The sequence below is a fragment of the Sparus aurata genome, chromosome 15, assembly GCF_900880675.1.
Source record: "Sparus aurata chromosome 15, fSpaAur1.1, whole genome shotgun sequence".
In the NCBI taxonomy this organism is placed as follows: domain Eukaryota; kingdom Metazoa; phylum Chordata; class Actinopteri; order Spariformes; family Sparidae; genus Sparus; species Sparus aurata.
This window is the reverse complement of record NC_044201.1, coordinates 11,166,889-11,186,672: the sequence shown is the minus strand read 5'-3', so window position 1 is coordinate 11,186,672 and position 19,784 is coordinate 11,166,889. Positions and strand designations below refer to the sequence as shown.

Here is a 19,784-nt window from a genome sequence, read left to right as displayed (position 1 = left end):
AGGGGGTTAGGATAAGGAGAGCAGGACAGATGAGATGTGAATCCAGACAGCTACGCTGCAGGATTTGTCTGTCAACACGGTCGTACGCTGCCTGGCACAGCAGCAGCTGCTGCACCGCTTTCCAGGCACCACTAACCTTACAGAAATGAGATCTGATTATTGAGGAACGGCGGAGGCTAAAGTTCACGACACAATTGTCAACAATGCTTGATTTGTGCTTCAATGTGTGGCTTTGCACAGCCCTTTAAAGGATCGTTAAGAGCCATCGCGAAACACCTCTGACATTTAGAGGACAACCAACCATGAAAGCTTAAAAATAAATAAATATATATCTAGAGATTGGAAACGAAAGGGCAGAGCAGCAGAGGTTTAAATCAATATGTTTTCTTATTTCTTTCAATGTGATTCAGTGTCTCTTTTACAAAATATGCATCAGGGATAACCCAAAACCACGCCATATATATCTGGAGGCGCTTCGTTATTCTGCTGCCACATCTACTCGAACACCAAATCCATTGCAGACTGTTTTTTCGATGCACTTCCTCACCTGCCAAACACGATACATTTTACCCTCCTGGAAATAGGAAAGGGCAAACAAAAGAGCAGAAAAAAAAGTACACTGTAAAACATTATACTGCAATGTTCTTTTATAGCCTTGCTCCAGGCCATTTGATCAGCTCTGCGTTAAAGGTCATTTCATTTAAGCATGGCGGCCCTCTTCAGATTTTTTCGGTTTACGGAGCGCCGCTAAGCAGAATAACCTTCCACTATATATTTAGCCTTGCACCTCTACTTATCGTTTTCGTGCTAATATTTTCAAATCCTCAAGTGCACGCCTAACGATATACATTGTACAGAATTCCCCATACTCTGGGGTATTTGTGTGTGTGTGACAGTCACAAAATTGAATAAAGAAAGAGGGGTAAGAAATGCATTAGGTCTCAAAAATGAAGATGGACCTGCTTTTTTATTCAATTTGTTCTATTATTTCTCTGATGTTTGACGGTGCATCACAATATATCTCCAAGTTGGATTAGTATTGACTCATCTTAAGGAAATTAGAGGTGATGTCATTTTGCTTAACATCCATTTGGCTGCATATAATGTGATTTTATTGTGACTGTAACATCGTTTTGACATTCTGAACACGGAACCAACATCATCTTTACATAATAGACCTGGAAATGATAGATCAAAGCCATTAAGGGAGTTGCGGTGGAGGGCTGTTTTTGGTACATCTGTGCCGGGTGAGGCCCGGGGAAGCCGTCCAAATGTAAATTTAATTTGCTGTGCATGAGGCTGATATACAGTGTCGGCCATCCAGATGGCAAAACCGCCGGATCCTGGAGTGCCACATCCATCACTTCAGCCTTGTGATTTGTTTTTCCTGGCGGGAGATCTTGACACTCTGCACTCACTGGCAGAGGTGCGGGAATCAAGGAATCAATACTCCCTCTCTCTTCTTCCCACCTTTCCTCTCTCTCTCTCTCTCTCGCTCAACCTCGCACATCCCTCTTCTCCCCTCCCTCTCCTTTCAACTCTGTCCTCCAGATTTATTTGCAAGCTGAGAAGAGGAAGCAATGCGATGTGGGTGTAGTAGATGTAGGTTAACTCCCCATAGAATAACCTGAGTGGAGGTGTGCGCCCGTTCATATTTATATATTTCTTTCTCCACATGCGGGTCAGAGAGCTGCAGCCTGAAGCCTTACACTCCCTCGCCATGCTGAAATCCAATAATGAATATGGATATTTGTTTATCTCTTTACAAGAGAAGCTTTGATTTTATAATTAAAGGTTCAGACATTCAATACAGCTTTTTTATTTAATTAATGTACAGTTTAAAGCTATGATCCATCTAATTTTTGCTTTGCTTGTATAGACAGGAGGAAATGTATATATTTAGTTCTGCGTTATGAAATCGTTTCATTCAGTCTGACCTTTCAAAATCTACATTATATGGGCTGACTATCGTGTTTTATTCACAGGGAACTAAATAAATGTAATAAACACAAAGCTGCTAATAACTGAAAATAACATGCTATTTATCACATCTAAGAAAAAACCTGGATGGAGGTTGGGTAGCAGCCCAGAATAGGCCCCATTAACTTTTGGCGTGGATCTGGAGAAAACCAGAGACAGATTCAGGAATTTCTTCCCACTTTCTTAAACACTACGTCTGGATCCAGGAGATTTAAATATGTTTGATTTGATTGAATTTAAGGGGAAAACTGGACCTTTGGCGGAGGTATGCGCTCTACAGTGTGCCACTCTAGTTATATCATCGATTTATTGCACATGTCTACTCTTGTAAAATCATCAGTGCATTGACATGATTGTAATCATTGCCTGTGGTGTTTGCAGAAGAATCAAACAACATTTAAGCTAACATGATGCCAAATTGATGCAGAGCTCTCCCTAAGACTATACGCCTCGGGCGCACAACTGTTTTTTTCACATTACATTCATTTTTTATTGTGTTATTTAATTTTACTTATGATTTACACATTTTTTAAATACTTTCTCACATTCCAATTGATCTATGAAAGGGTGTACTGTCATTATTTCTCTCATTTTATCAGGGGCATAAAATATAATCATTGATAATTTTGTTTATTTGCAATATATCTTCAAATGAAATGTTTGCATCGTGACAGACCTTCTGTACTTGTGCATTTCTTTAGCCAAGAGTTCCATGAGAGGACTGATTTTTGATTTAACCTTTACTTTAGCCGGAACATTCCCATTGAGAGTCAGAATCTCTGATACCGCTCTCATGTCTGTGCAGTAAGTGTAATTGCAAAACTAGCTGCCGGTTAGCTTAACTGAGCATAAAGACCGGCAAGACAGGTGACTGCCAGCCTGGCATCTCTTCACATGAGAATCTTTGATTTTAGAATTAAAGGTACACACATCATGTCCAGCTGTTTATGACAAGAACATATGATTCATCTGCTATATAATCAGTCGTAAAAAGAAATATCTTTACACATAGATTGAGGCGGGAAATAATGATATATACTTTCATAACATTAATAATATGTCATACTCATTTCCCCCCCAAGGACAAAGGCTGTGCATAGATCTGTGTAACCACGGTGCAGTTGTGCCTGTAAGCCACCTCCGCGTCCAATCTTTCTTTGATCTTATCAAAATATCAACCCCTCTGCTAGACTTTTTAAATGAATCCTGTGTGGAGGGTAAGCCTCTGAATCAACACCAAAATGAATTCACATGTTACCGAGCATCGGTCTGCCAGCCGGTATTAGTGTGTAGGTCAACATTTTGATGTGGTCGCGACCTGGTTGAAATCCAATAACATTACCAATTCATGGTGTCCCCCTCCAACGCTTGGCTTCTTTTTCACCCGTGACAATTCAATGTGGGCTATGTGAAGGGCTTACCATGCAATTTAGCCACCATGATGAAAACTGACAGGTAGCCGGGCTGGGATGTCTGAAAAGGACACTGGAACCTTCGGAGAGATCTCTTCTAAAGTGGCCATTCTAAATAACACAAGATATGCATGCAACGATTCTGAGGTAAAAATAAAAACAAGGTTTCTTGAGCTAAACGGCACCTTTTTTCAAAAGTTTTCCAACAATACTGTATGTTTTTGGGGAAGGTTTGTTAGCCCGGCAGAGTCAGGTTTACTGATGCAAAGAGCATCATGCCCACAGGAAAGATGCTCCAATAGATAAGCGTATAAACAAGATGTACCTATAGTTCATTCTATGAAGGTACTTTCGAAAATGCTAACAGCAAAGGCTCGGGGCTTGCAAAGCGTCATTAATCTAGCGGTAAAGTGCTGAAGCCATGGTGAACCTACAGCACAGCTCATTTATCTGCTTCTGCTCAGAGCAGCAGAGAGCACACTCCTATGAGATGTACTAAGAAAACCTGGGGAGACAGCTGGGAGTGTGGCGCACACAAAAAATTGTGGAAGGAAAAGAGAAACTGTAGACAGAAACCTGCTTTTAGTGTTCATACAAAATGTATGAAAATGTTCATAGTTTCTGAGCACAGTGTCATTCCAAATACTTTAGGTCTGGGAGCAGTTTCATATGAAACGACACAAAGGAAAGGGAATTCTTTGCAGACCTTATAGAGAAGTAAAGCTATCGACTGACCTTGGCTCGCGCACTGATTGAACCATCAAAGAGGATGTGGACCAGGAAATTCCAACCTGACTCAGCCAAAGGCGCCCTGGTGCTTTCTTTAGCACTGTCACGCTGCCTTTCGATCTCTGAGGATTGATAATGGTCCTCCTTAATGAGATGTCCAGGCCGAGCCGCGGTCTGCATGTGCTTTGCTAAAGCTTAGTCAGCAGTCTCATTCCGCTGGACACCAGGTTATCTACAACCCTAAAAACACTTATCTGTTCCCCACTAATGCTCACTACACAACGCCCAATGCCACTCTCTAATACATACCTGCTGTATGGAGGAGGTGGCTTTACTATAATGCACTACATTAGTACACTTCTGCCCTAAATGCATGTTTTCCCCTCCTAATCCCAGGCTGAGACGGGGAGGGGAGGGCTGCTCTACAGAGAGGATGCTGTGTGCTGCTGCCCGGGCGCTCGGGAGCAAGAGACACCTTCGCTGTGATAACCTGTCGGCATGTCTCTATGGAGAGCTGGGGGGGTTTCACATTGTTTTCTCTCTGGTCTAATTTGATGAATGCTCTCTGGCACACAACATGTCTCTTTGGAGACAAGCTGAAAGTCAGGAGGACACTGAAGGCATCTGAAGGGTTTATCCGAAGCATGCCTCTGCTGTCCCGGTAATGTATTCCACCGAGGATGCTTGCTGTTTTCTTTTGCCTTTCTGCTCCTCTGTCTTTTTTTTTCCACAGGAAGCCCTGTTTTTGTCCAATATAAGCTCTTGTTCCGCAAAGCTGTTTCTCTCACCCTAACGGCGATCGGTGACAATTACAACATTGAAATTTGTTTGACTCAGTATCCATAATCTGTTGTGTTGCTCATTAGGATGTGTTGCAAATCCCGATACTTTTTCAGAATGCCAAAAAAATGCTGCGCATTTTATCAGCCAGTCAATTCTGAGTTGATTGAAAAATGAAAGAGAAAATGCCTCGGCTCCGTATTATCATCAGACACAAAAAGCTCTCCCTACGCAAAGATGGCAGATTTTTCCTCATAACTTGTCTTGATCTTTGTCTGACTACGCTTGAGCCTTCATGTCCACGACCCATATACTCACACCGCACACAATCCATGAGATGTAAGCGTGCTACTGAATAACTGTTCCCCACAGGCTGTCACTATTTTCAGACCAGACCACACGAGGAAGAAACCACTAATACCAGATGTAGACCGGGCAGAGGTCTCTCCAGCACTAAGCACTAAAGCTGTCTACTGAAAAATGTAAAACCGCACTAATTATTTTTTTTTTCACATGTCCACTGTTATCTGTTAAATCATCTGGATCAGGGCTGCTGTTAATGACTATTTTAATTGACGACTAAACTGTTGATTATTTTATTAAATCATCAATTAGTTAGGTAGTTAGTTTAGTTCTATAAAACATGTCACGAGATGACCTGGAAATATAAATACTTTCAATTTATTTCTAAATGAAAGACTGATTAATGGATTATCTGAATAGCTGGTAACTAATTTAGAGATGCACAATGTAATTTTGGGAGAAAATAAATCTATAAGAGACAAAGATCTTGACTGACCAAATTTAACGCTTGAACTAAATAAACAAACTCTCTTTGTTTTCATGAGTCATGACAGAATAAACAAACTTAAAGGACAACACAGTTTTATAATGTTTTACTATGTCTATATGTGGCGGACCCTGCCACCTCTGTCGCTTCAAACAGTGTTCTGGGGATCTTATTTTCCTCTGAGAACAGCTTCTCTATTCAGTTATGGACAAAAAATAAATATGTCTGAGTTTGTATTATTACCTCATTAAAAATGTAAATATAAAACAGTGTGAGTTTGAATTTCTTCTCCAAAACGACATCGTGCCCCTTTAACAGTTAATTGATCGCTGCAGCTCTAGTCTTTAATGACCATCTTTTATTCAATTCCCACCTCGTTTTGGCCTTCCACAGCAATATTTCATCTGTTTCTTCTTTTTAAAAGTGTAACCAGTGGTGTTAAATAAATAGAGAAAATACTGTACTTTATCGTGGTAAGTAACCTTGACAACCTACACAAGGTCAAAATAAATATATGGGGTATAAAATAAGATCATCAACAGGAGCGAAGTCGGAAAAATCCCTTACTGCCACAAGGTTGTTCCCACTGTTCTCGGCATTGTCCTCATGTTTCTTTTATTCCCATTATCTCCAGATAATCCTGGATGAATCAAAGGTCTACTCAGGAGTCCATTCTGAGCCAATACTTTGGCTAAAAATGGGTTATTGTTATGTCTGTAATTGGCACCAGCCCTTGAAGCCAAAGCTCCGACTGCCCCTAAAAGCAGGGGAATCAGTATTCTGTATGTGTCCCTGCTCAGACCGTGTGCCATTATTTCTCATGCTGCCCCTGATTTACACTGATAGTGGCCTGCTAGTGTCCACATCTGACCAGAGTTGTGGTCTTGCACAGACTAATTGGGAGGAGTTTTGTTGTCCGAAGCTTCACTCTTGCAGCAACACATCATTAATGTGCCAGCGAGAGAGCGAGATAGAGGCGGGCGGTGGGTCAGCGGATAGAAGCGGCTCATGGTAAGACACGGGATGAATTTATCCATGACAGCTATCACACTGCAGCAGCAGCAGCTCTTATCAGAACGCCTGATGACATCCAAGTATATAACTTAGCACCCTGGAACTAGGTCGATGTTGATGAATAATTTAGTCCCAGATGCTCAATAGATTCCAACTGAATAATGAAGGCGTGTGGGCCTCTAAGACTGTGAGTTCAGCTCAGTGTATTGCCTGGCCTTCGCCCACACTCTTCCTACTGCTGGTCTGCCAAGCTGTCAACATCGTGGACTCACACAGATACAGACTTCAGCAAGACTGCGAGACAATGGAACGACGCTACCGGTATCACAGCTCAACTACGCAACAAACTGGTGCTTTTAAATACATAAACGTAACGTGCTTATCATGTTCAAAACATCTTGATTCTCCGCGCTTTTTAACAATTAAAGAAAAGCTCTGGCGCGAGGCGCCATGGTGACACGACAGACTGCCACTGCGACTCAGACGAGTCTGTCTGAGAGAAGAGTGATGAACAATAGGGAACAACCAGCAGGGTAAAAATGGAGATATTCTCCACGGTGTCCTCGCTGAAGAGGATTTACATCACATTCTGCAGTTCTCAGCAAATTGATCAACAAAGATTCAAAACAGGCTGTGGCACAAAACACCAGCCAATAAACAAACCAAAAATATATGCAAAAGAGCAACATACGAGACCAGGTGCTTCATTATTTTCCCCAGGACTGTTAAGATGCTGCTGAAAATGTGGTTGAACTTGTAAAAAAGAGCAAGTTCTGTTACAACGATCTGTATTACTGCACTACGTATGTTCATACACAACATAGTTCCGTCATGATAGCATCAATACATGAATGTTTGCAATAGAAACACGAGTCATCTAAATATCACCCAGTTTGACCTTTTTGATAATAACTACAAATGTATAGAACACTGAGAATATAAGAGGCTCAGTAGTCTTTTCATGAAATGAAACTGTACTGCATCCCCATTATTTTATGATAAACGACACCGTTGTCACAACAACAATCCTGACTTCTCTGACTTCAGCAACATCAATTCAAGAACAAAAAAACGTGAGGTCACATAACAATTTTTACAGCTCGAAGCTAATTACCTGAGGCATCATTTTCTGCATTGTGTTACTCTGAATATAAGGAGGCCACTGAGTGCATCCTGAAGGTAGTGTGATTGTTCACAGCACCCGAGAATTCATGCAAAAAAGATGCTGTCATTTCTCAAAGGAAATTAACACTGAATAATTGGTGCTTCTTTCTGTTTTGACTGCTTGTGTTCGCCGTAACGTTAGACCAGCCACAGCGGACAGCTGTTTTCACTTGCTAAGTTATGAGACACCGTCCCTTTTGGGAGAAAGGCTTTGCTTTATTTAAAACGAAGCAGCTGTTGCTGCAACTGGACCTCAGGCAGAGTATCAGAGTGTCGTTAAAAAAAGAATGGTCGGAGGCTCTCCATCTCCTCCCCTGGTGCACACGTGTTCCTGTCTCGCCATACATCTTCCTCGAGGCTTAAGTCACTGCACCCAAGACGGCCGAACAAGGTGCTGGGAGGCAGCCTGACACACCTTCATCACAGCGCGCAGTGGGTGACACATACAACACACAAGCATGGCGGAAATTCCCCGGCTGACTGGTTATTTGCATTACAACGAGACCCATACATTTACTTCACAATCAGAACCTAAATTCACTTATTACAGAAAATACTCTGTTAGTCTTGTTGCACATCCAAATGTTTGTTGAGGTGCATGTCTGCAGAAAAGGACCGGATTTAATCTCTCCTTTTTTAAAGGTATAATGCGTGACAAAACAGGATTATGTGAGGGATAATGGCCAACGAGGGTTCTGGCCTCCACATCGTCCATTCATTCCTGATAATGAACTCCTTGAAGGCCACTATCCTGCCCTTACCATGTTTACCTGGTGAAGAAAAAAAAATGACCATTATTTTTTTTTTTCACGTGTTTAACGATCAAAATAAAACACTGTTCACAAGCCATGACCCAGTTTCTCTAACCTCTTGAACAGATATTACAATTGCATAATTCAATGGAGACGTTGTGAAGTACTCCAACAACAACAACAACAACCGGCAGCCACTGCCATCGGTGAATGAATGTGTGTGTGAATGGATGAATGTGGCAAGTGTTGTAAAGCGCTTTGAGTGCTCAGTAGACTGGAGAAGTGCTGTAGAAACGCAAGTCCATTTACCAACACTAGCTAGCGAGCAAGCCATGTCACTGTCGCCAAATCAATAGCAAGATCATCACAAACAAATGACTGTCCATGTGTACCGTTGGACGCAGCCTGGGGGCACAAGTTGAGTAGCGGATTGGATGTGAGATGATCGAATGTTTTCAGAGGGTAGGCTACTTTTTGGCTAACTTGTGTGTTACAGGTGCCGGTGGGGATGATGAACCGAAGGAATACAGTCAATGTTCTAAGTAAGATATTCCAGCTTTTTATTTCTAATCTAATTTATCTCTAACGTCGTGGTGCCAGCAGTCAGCTGATGCCAAATCCACTCAGTTTAGATAAAGATACAGACAGTTACACTCAAACTACTTGAGTATATCAATAGGTATCTGTAAATCAGAACTTAATTGACAGACTGCAAACGATCACAATTGAGTACTCACCCAGACCATGGTATATATACGTACTGTAGTGCTGCAGCGTTAACCTGACTTTATCATATAATTCCCACTTGCTGTGAATGATATCACAATCCGTCAAAAAATGAATAACAGTATGTTTAATCTTTACCATATGCAGAGCTGTGATTGTTGGTAACACTGTGCAGATGGATTGTTCACTGTGGAAGGAGAGTCAGGGACATGAATATAGTAAAAAACTGCAGCTGTAGCGCTGAATAAAAACAATAAGACTCTGGAAAGAGTGAGCAGTGACAGGTCAATTGCTAGCTTGGCTGCACAAGCCCAAAAATGAAAGGCCGCATTTGAGAGCGTGATACAAAAGGAACAGGTGGGGGCTGATGTAGGAGGGTAAAGGTGGACTTGTACAAGAAGATATGGATATGAGGTAAATACAGCGCTGCTCAGGAAATGTGCAAATGCCTATGCCCTCGTTAAAAGCGCTCCTTCTCGGGGACCCGAGAACACTGCTGTGTTAGGACTCCTTTTTATGTGGCTGCTTCAAGGCACTGCTGCGCTGCTTTGTAGATGTTCCTCAAGTGCCCCTCAAGACCCCGTTCGACTTATTTTCCAGGAGCAGTGGCCTTAATGCAGATTCAACATTTAGCATGGAGTATGATATGGCTCCGGCACCAAGTTAAAGGAGAGTTGTTTGGCTGGCTGCGTGGGAGGCTTTAAAGTCCACTTCCCAGTCAGCACCTGCGTCACACTATCACCATGTCAGTCAGTGACTCAGAGTGAACCATGTGTGACTGGTGCCTAATTCGGCCCCGACACGAGACATTCTGTGTGGCGGATGACTAACAGTTGATATTTTGACTTCTGATCAAGCATGGGGCTTATTATTTATTGCTGGGGACGTATAAATAATGTGCACACAATATGGACAAGTGCCTGCAGTCACCTCGCAGTGCAGAAAGAGTGCTCGTTGAGCTGCTGCCATGTGGAATACAGCTTCTAGCAGATAACACCAGAGAGAGCTGGATGCCTTCTGTTAGCTACATGCTCTAAATGATAAAATCTTAATATGAAATTCATAACACTATCTGCCTCCATCTACCTCCTACGCTCCCCCTTCTTGTTCTCTCATTTCTTCTCTCCCTTGCCTTTGCATAAACACTGCTCCACAGAAGTATATTACATGGTCGACTTTGTCCCTCCCCTTTATCCTTAGCTTTCACACTCCTTCAGATAAATGAAATCTGTTGGCATTGAGGCATTTTTCCCCTCTGGATGCCCTGATATTTTCGTTATCTGAAATCGAATCTGGAGCTCTGTGTGCGTCTGCAGCTAGCCCTGGTAGTAATCTGGCCTGAGAGCAGGGAACTGCCCAGGAGGAATATCATACACTAAGGATAAGCTGTGCAGTGAGGGAGGAATGACAATTACCGGAGAATGGCTTGTAATCATGCCGCTTTCTATCTAAATGCTAACATACAAACACACGTCATTTTGTGGAAATGGCTCCGCTCAATCCAAAGTGACTAGTCTTCATTTGCACTTTCCCCTCGAAATCTAAAAATAGACGACAAATCTAAGCATGTGGCTGTGTGTGTTTTGGAGAAAGACAGAGAGAGAGATAGATGGATAGAGAGAGTGAGAGAGAGAGAGAGAGAGAGAGAGAGAGAGAGAGAGAGAGAGAGAGAGAAAGAAAGAGCAGGGGCAGGAGAGATATGCAGCACGGCCACAAATCGCTGTCTTCCTGACTTTACCTGCGTCTTGACATGCAGTCCCAGTCCCTCATCAGGTGACAGGAACAAATTTGTCATCCTAATATAGATGCCATCACTGCAGAGATGAATGTACCCGGCCTAATTCCCATGTGTAACGTTTGCAAAAACATGACATGAGGAGAGAGGAAGAGCAGCTTTGCCCTACACCAGCAGACCAGGTCGCCTGTAGCTCCCACAGAGCGTCAGCATAATCAGATTCCTGTCCTCCAGGTCTGGATGTGTCATTCACAAAGGTCCGAGTGCGAACGCCATGAACTAATGAGCAGCGCTCTCATTCAGCGGAGAGGAATAAAAGATATTACAAATAAAATTCCGGGTGGAGATGATGCAGAGGCTAAATCGTGCACCATTTATGAAGTAAAATAGATTATTTTATCACTAATCCGTCCCCGTGGCAGTGACAGACTGTTTAGTACTGCCCTTTTTGACTGGACCTGCTATCAATAATTTATAGATACTTCTCTTATCTCCTTTTTTCTCTTTTGTCTTTGGACAAAAAAAAAAAAAAAAAAGGTTTTATTTCGTTTCTTGAAAGTAAAGTAAATCAACATTTTGGGATAATACACTTGTTTTGCTTTTTTGCCGTGACTAAGAAAATAACACTGACACCAGTTTCATGTCTGAATGCGAAATATGAAGCTGCTGCCCACAGCTGTGTTAGCTCAGCTAGTGCAAAGACTGGGAACAAGAGGAAACAGCTAGCCTTGTGCCTTGTGTCTGTGGGTGTGTTGGTCTTCAAGCGAGGTGTGGTCAGGCGCACTGACACGCTTTCACTCTTATTTTATGATTAGAGAGGCTTCCTTCAGTTATTTTAAACATTTCCAGGAATGCAGTAATGCCCATGTAACAAATGCTCTGGCACATTCAGGCAGCAAATCTAAAAGTGCTTATGCTTTGGACTATGCGCCAAGTGTGTTTAAATAGCGCCCTGAGAGTAACATTTCTTGTGAATGTTGTAAAGACATGATTATAGATGCATATATTTGCTTTTTTCTCCCTGTTCATTTTCACACAGTCACTGTCACCTACCTGCCTTGGAAAGTAAAGCAATCTCTCAGAATTGAATTTCTATGCAGAATCCTTTTCTCCTCAGTTGTCCAACCCAAACCACAGCATCCCTGTGGCCCCCAAAGATGAGGTGTAAATGCAGTCACTTGCTGAATTCCTCTTGTTGTCTAGTAACCTCCGAATCCACTGTAAACACACGTTGTTCTCTGTATGACTTGAACAGACCAATACATTTATCAGCGCTTCCCCCTGTTGCCACTCTTGTTAGGTTAAGCTACCATAATTGGCTGCTGGCTGTAGCTTCCTATTTACAGTATCAGACATCAGAACTGAGCTTTCTAACCTTCAGTAAAACAGCAAATGTTTCCCAAAAATGTCAAACTATTTATCTAAATATGATTCAGATTCAGTTCACAAGCATTCGTTTGCTTTATTATTGAGTTATATTATTTACCCAATTCTATTTCTCCATTAGACTCTGTCTGCCTCGTACATTTGCTTCATTTGCTGGCATGCAGATGCCTTTATTTCATTTCTGTACCTACTGGAATCTGTTTTACCTTAATCCAATCTATTTGGTAATGACATTACTTTATATCATGTTCCTTCCATCCCTAAAAATGCCTTTACAGTACTTGATCTGGTGCTCAACATCAGAACAAGATGGCTGATCCCTGAATTGAACCAGCCACATTGAGATGTGTACAGTGTGAGTTTACCAAATTAAAATACCTCTAGATACAGAAGATTCAATATGTAGACATTTATTTACACTCTTCCAGTCAAGGTCTTGTAGTTATTAAGTTTTCCAATGTTCTTGTTCTCTCAGTGTATTTTTTTCTACAACTGGAGGGATGAACTATGGGTTTCTCTGAAGATAAAAAAATTCACCTAAAAGCCAGTTTTTGTCTGACAATTTCTTCCTAATATTGAGGAAATTATTATTTATTTAAACTGAGAGCGCGCAGCACAGCTCAGCGAGCAGTCAGCACGGGGCTCATGCTCATGAATTTCATGTATAAACCAGCTGATAGCAGAATATTGCAGGTGGGAGCCGTGTGCTGTAGGACAAATTGTATCTTATGTTCAACAGTTGGCCCAGGACTGTATTTTGTTTCTACAAATCATCGCAGTAAATGCCCTGAGAGACAACAATATGGTCCATAAAACATGCTGTAAAGCTGTCAGTGTCCACTCGACGAACAATCCAACCCTTTATAAAACAACAGAGACAACATTCACACTGCGTAGGTTTCATTCTTGTCATCCAAACAGACTTGGTGGGACAATCTGTAGTTGCCTGTAATGCTGCCAGGAGTGTGAAACCTGCAACGATGCCGCTTTGTTGACTGTCTAAATAATATCTGTAAGTGTGATAAACTTGGCTGTGATGATTTTAACAAATTAAGGAAGACAGATCCAAAACAGCTGCTGTCAACTGTCCAAATATCCCAAAATTCATCAAATTGCACTCGACAACACACACACTGGAACGTGTCCGCGCCTGCCAAGGTGGACTGGATCAGTGAGTCGCATGCACTCTACGTGTACGAAACAATGTTGAAGGGCAGCCTCCATAATGGCCCCTGGTGAGGCTGAGATGATGGATATGGTCTGTCGCTGCGAGTGAACGCTGCGGGCCCGGGGCCACCGCAGGTCTACAGCGTTACCTCCTTTGCCATCTGTCAGCACTGGGTGGGCACAAACCCATGACCGGGCCTGGGGCAACGCACACCAGGACCACCTAGAACCACACACACCTCACTTTAGGGGCCAAGGTGGGGGAGGTCAGCGAGGCACATAGGTGGTGCACAGGAGAGCTGTCCATCTACATATCCTGCGCTTCAAGCTGCGTCTGGTCTGGTAAGATGAGAGATTTCCATTGTAACACATCCAGCTGCTGGATAATACACTCTGTATTTTCTCTTTCATCTGGTTAGAAGGCTTGTGACACCAGCCGTTTTCATAAGGGACAATAAATAGAATCAGACAAGAAAAATCAATAGTGCACCTGTCAGTGAAGTGCACCTTTCGAAAGCTATCCCCTCTCTCTTTTCTAAAGTTTACAGTATCTCAGTAGCATGATGGTCAACCCCATATATCTGCATTGCAGGGGAAATCTTATCCCGAAGATGTTTTCTTTCCGTGAATAATTGAAGGCACCACAACCTCACAGGGCACTGACACTCAGACTAAACACTGCAGTATGTCTCTGAGTCAATGAGACGGTTTGGTTGATTATCCTCCGACATGACTGAACTATTGCTGATTACTCCTTCTCCCTGTTAATGTGGTACACCCCGTGTTGCCTTCATAACCTCTCACTTCGCTGTGAATGTTTTTAATTGGTGAGCTCACAGAGGTAGAAATGAGGGGGGAAAAGATAGGATGTCTGGTTTTCATTTTTTAATAAGATCTAGAAGTCTAGGTCTAGATGAGTTCCGCTTGGTTAACAATGTGACGAGCAATACCTATTAACACAAATATGAAAAAGGAGACAAAAAACCTGTTCAATCATCATCACAAATCAGTAATTTCCAATTGAGCTCTACCCAGTGCAGCAATATTAACGTCGGAAACCTGGCGCCGACTATACTCTGCGAAGACTCAACAAAATAAACTTTCTGTACTAATAGACTGCAAAGGTCATACAGGGACATGGAAAATTTAATAACCAAAGAAGTTAAAACATTCACATGCGCATAACTTTCAGAGTTAAAACACAAAAATGATAGTAAGTCTAATGAAATGTAGGAAATATAAAAAAGGAGATGAAGACTATTTTGATATTAGGATTTCACTTTCTTCACGGCTGTGTCATTCTAACAGGAAGTGGGTCCACATCTGTTGGAGACAGATGTGGAAAGGCAGACTGCGTTTCATTTAACCGTCATGTGAACTCACTGGTGGCCCTAATTGAGAACAATTTACCTGCAACCACCTGGTTTCCTTCAGCTGTCTCTATGACTTTCCAATACAAACAAAAAGCAATAAAGCTGTCTTTAAAATAGTCCATCATGAATTTCATGATGGATGCAGCAGTGAGAGTGGTGTGTATATGAGTGGTGGTCCCACAGCTGACACCAGCCCAAACACAGATGGGTAAAACTCCTATTATTATGAGTTAAACAAACAAAGTCAACCTAAGCTTTTTTATTCTGCAATAAAATGAGCAGGGACATTAATTTTTACTGCCAGCTACTCAGACTACAGTCCTAGCTTTTTTCTGAGATGCTTGCATTTTCTCGATTAGTTGATGAGAGTGAAAGTGCCTTTTGAATAATTGAGTGCGTGCCTGTCAATCAAAAACAACTTACTGTTCTACTTTGAGTGGTTTGTTGCTTAATAACTGTAAAATTAAAACTGAATTGGAAGGAAGCCAATGACCATTTTGCTGTTAGAGAAGACAGACAAGATAAACACGAAATGGCTGATCTTAACAAAGGCCGGTTGGTCGGTGTATGTGCACACTGGTAATGTGACTCACAATCAGGTCTTTTCTCAGTACAGTAATTTGCCGTCATCAGAAGCTCTGCTTTGGTTTCCACTGCACTGTCCTGAGTGCAAGAGGTGGTTTGCAACATGGCACAACACCACTGTTAATAACGCAGGATGTTTGTTTAGATGAGCACTGCCAGGAAGTTTCTTTCAATATAAAAAGAATATTCTGATTCAGAAATTCTAGCTTGTTGGCACAATATTGGGCACTGCCTTAATAGTTTAATTACATTTGCCGGTAATGTTTAGGAAACATTTGTGTTCTCAAAACCATGTGATGTTTCCAGCAGTGAGCTATTTTTTCCAGTAAGTAGCTCCAGCACATATTGTATTTGTTCTTGGGGAAATCAAAGCTCGGAAATGATAGAGCCACCTGATTTAGGAGAGAAAGCAGCAGCTGCTTGGAGTCAGTCTTTGGCAGCTGCCAGTGCATCTTGACCTGACTGACTCTTGAGAGATGGACACCAGGGAGTGAGCTGCTCTGTTGCTTGTCTCTCCCTCTTTTTGCCTCATTCTGTCACCTCTCAGCTGCAGGTTGGGCCCTTCAATACATTTAACGATAGTGACATTTAAAAGTCATCACAAGGAAATGTAAAAAAAGAATATCTATTAATGGCAGTTTGTGGTGCTAAGGTTAGCGTCTTCACTTGTGTGCCAACCACAGCATAACAATGGTAAATGAACTGCATTTATAAAGCACTTTACTAGTCTGAGCATCTACTCAAAGAGCTCCAACCTACCTACCAACCCTCCAATTGGCGGACGACTGCTCTACCTCCTGAGCCACAACCGCCTGTGACAACATTGGTCCCAGTTGTGCCATACAGTGTCGCCTTGTCAATGACATACTGTATTAGAAACCTTCTGGTCTGTCAAACCCAGTGGAGACAAGGCGAAAGACTTATTCTTACAAGTTGAAAACTCAACATTGCCACTAGTTCTCTGATGTCGATTTGGTTTGTCTGGGTCCTAGGACGATGCAAGCAACTGCTCCACCTGAAGATATGTACAGACCAACAGATCCCAAGAGGGGCAGGGGCCAGTACTGAGTGGTGGTGGTTTGTCAAAGATCTTTTCTTAAACATCACCAAGCAGTGTGTGCAGCTAAACCTGACCAAAGTGCCATTTCACATTAACCAAGTGTTCAAAAGGCTCTTCACCAGACTAAAGTTTAATTGGTGCATCTCATGAAATGCCCAAGGGTGTGGCAAAGAGGTGCCGGTACTTGGGATGAGAACCTGTTGGAAGCTCCACCTACTGTACAAAAGATCTATGGTGCAAGTGAAAAGAGACTGGATAAAAAAATTAATAACAGTAAAGACTAATGATGAGGTGATCATTAGAATATGAAGCTGCAGGACGGGTATTTTGATGATGGTTTATCGATGGAGGCTTTCTTATATTAGAATTACAGAGACAATGTCAAAATATAAAAGTAGGTATGATTCATCCCAAACTAAACGAAGACTGAATCATTCTTAAACTCAAATCAGAGTGTGGTATCATGTATCACAATTAAAGAACCTGCACTGCATGTGTGCAGTTGCCTGAGGAGAGCTTAATACCCGAGATAAGTCTCAGGTCTGAATATTGATGCATGCAGGATTAGTTTTAAATCTAGGCTGTGCAGACTTATTGCAGTCTTAGCTTGTAAAACAATAATCCCTACCACTATCAAGACAATCACAACAATGCCTCAAGGTAGTACAATAAAGAGACATAGCGCGTTGATGAATATAAGAGGAGAGAAGCTGCAGACTGAGCAGTTATTGGGTACTAAGTTGCAGGAGATTTTTCACCACAAGATTACTGTGACACTAAGTTTATTATAGTGTGTTTGTAAGAGACGGCAAGGGAGGCTAGTAGGTATCCAAGCACTGCACTGAAGGTGTAGCAGTGCAGCATGTCAAATCTTCGATTATCCCAGTGAATTATAGAGAGGCCAGGTTTCTGCCCCTCGTCTCAGGGACCAAGACAAACAGAGCCACTACAAGCCAGTTCAGCTGGAACTGAAGCATGTGCAGTGAGTGCAAATGAAATGGTCCACACAATGTGTTTTGAATGTCCCTCACTTCCCCTGAATGGCCATTACACCCACCTTACCTAGGGTTAATTCAGAAATAGTGGGGCCAATTGGCTATTTGGTGGCAATGATGTGACATAGTGGCCATTCATTCTCCCTAGGAACAGGCTATAATCTGCATTTCTTGAATTTCCACCAGCAACAAGGTATAACACAGAAATGGTACAAGACAAACATAAAACACCATATGAAGTGAAATGACACTTGTGTTTAAGAAATACCATTTGTCCAGAATACAAGACAATGCTACTGAATTACTATTGAAAAAATGGGGGTTATCTTACATTCGATATTCAAGGCCCTCAGAGCAAGACTTTGATGGTGCTCTGTGAGCACCACCAGCAGGTCAGAGTTTTAACTTATTCAGGGAAGGAGCTTGGCATGTACTTGTCACTACTGTACTGTGATAAAGAGACAATGTATCCTTATGACTTTGGGATTCCTCTGACTCTTCCTTATGTGCCACTGCGAGGTGAATAAATATTAGATTGATTTTATGGAATTTCCCATAGATATTCAAGGGTTATATTTTGTATTTAGTGCTAGTAAACAACAGGTGGCATGGTAGGAAGCTGATTGATGTTGCTAGAATGACTGTTGACTCTGAGCCCAGTTTCATTAACCCAATAAAACATGTAATAGTAATGATAATACAGTGGACTCTGACTTGTAGCTCCTTTTGGGTAATACCTCTCACTTGCCTTTTGTCTCTGGGCTAGAGAGGTGATGCCCAAACCTAGTGTCCACCTTATTGCTCGCCCGAATCTTACATTGGGCAAATTATGGGCACAACTTCCCATGCGTCCTGTCAGTTAACTGGAATTGGGAATGAGATGCCAATTCTTTGTTTTTTTCAAAGTGATTTGTATGGCATTTCATTGATTTATGAAGATCTAGACTACTATTTTATCAGTCGAATACTAAATACACTATAATTACTGAATGACTTCAAAAGCCTTGAACATGCCCTCGGTGTGTCACAATCGTTTCCCCAGTAACCTCCCCTGTGTGAGACTCCCTCAGGAAACTGGATACTGTTCCAGTTTGTCTGCTACATTTTACCAAGTGTCAAGTCAATGAGTAGTTCCTTTACCAGTATATCATAAAAGAAAACTAAAAATGATTGCTGATTGTTATTATTAAAAAGTAGACCATGGCTATAAACACTGACTGAGATGCTCAACAACAATAATAATTCTCCAACATTAATGTTTATACTACATAAGACTTTATCATATAACATCCTCCTCCCGGAGTATTCTGTCCTTGTGTCAATACCAACTTTAGAGGATGTTCCTGCAGACAGCACTGGTGGTGGATGGCAGCTTCACACTACGACCGCTCTTGAGATTTATATACTGTATGTGTGCTGGCCGGGCTTGATAATACAGAGCAATGCAGGTGAGGATCCATCACTGTCAAGAGCTCTCAATGGCTCTTCTAGATAGCAAGCCTTCGTCTATTTTCTCTCCCTTTTTTGCTGGGAGGGTAACAGCTACATAGGCCACTATCTCTTATCCTTGAGGGGTTTTGATTAAGCATCACCTGTTATTAAATGCTATCTTTCTACAGCTCGATATTTTCCTTCATTTCGTCCACTGGCCCTTCAAAAGCTGCAACTAACAATTTGTTCCTGCACATACATTCGTATCTAATTCTAACATTAAAATCCCACACTTGCATATTTGCAGCAGCTGTGGTCAAATGTTATCTCAAAAATATGAAAACTGTCTCCAATTAGCACAAAGGAAGTGCAGTGGAGGTCTCTAGTTTTCTCAAACCGCAGTATAAAGGAGAGAGGTGAGTTGCTGGCTGGTCCATTGTTTGTGAATGCATACGCAAGTGCATTATGGTTTAATTGGATGTGACGAGGCAGCACTATAGAGAGCAGACACTTCATTAAGACATGACAGTCAGGCCCTACAGTAAGCTACCTCCCCCGCGTAGAGCAGGAAGCACACAGCAGAAACAGCCGCTACAGAGAGTGTTTGACACGGAACAGCACAGTGTAGAATCTCTCAGTCGGGAAACCTCAAGACATGATCAAATAAGGTAAAATCAAGGCTAGGACTCAATATTTTTTACTATA

At 41.9% G+C, this 19,784-nt stretch overlaps 1 protein-coding gene across 44 annotated transcripts in view; it reads right to left on the bottom strand.

The window, feature by feature from the left end:
• LOC115597081 (neurexin-1a) overlaps positions 1 to 19,784 on the bottom strand; it is a 276,475-nt gene that overhangs the window by 15,725 nt on the left and 240,966 nt on the right. The window lies entirely within an intron of this gene.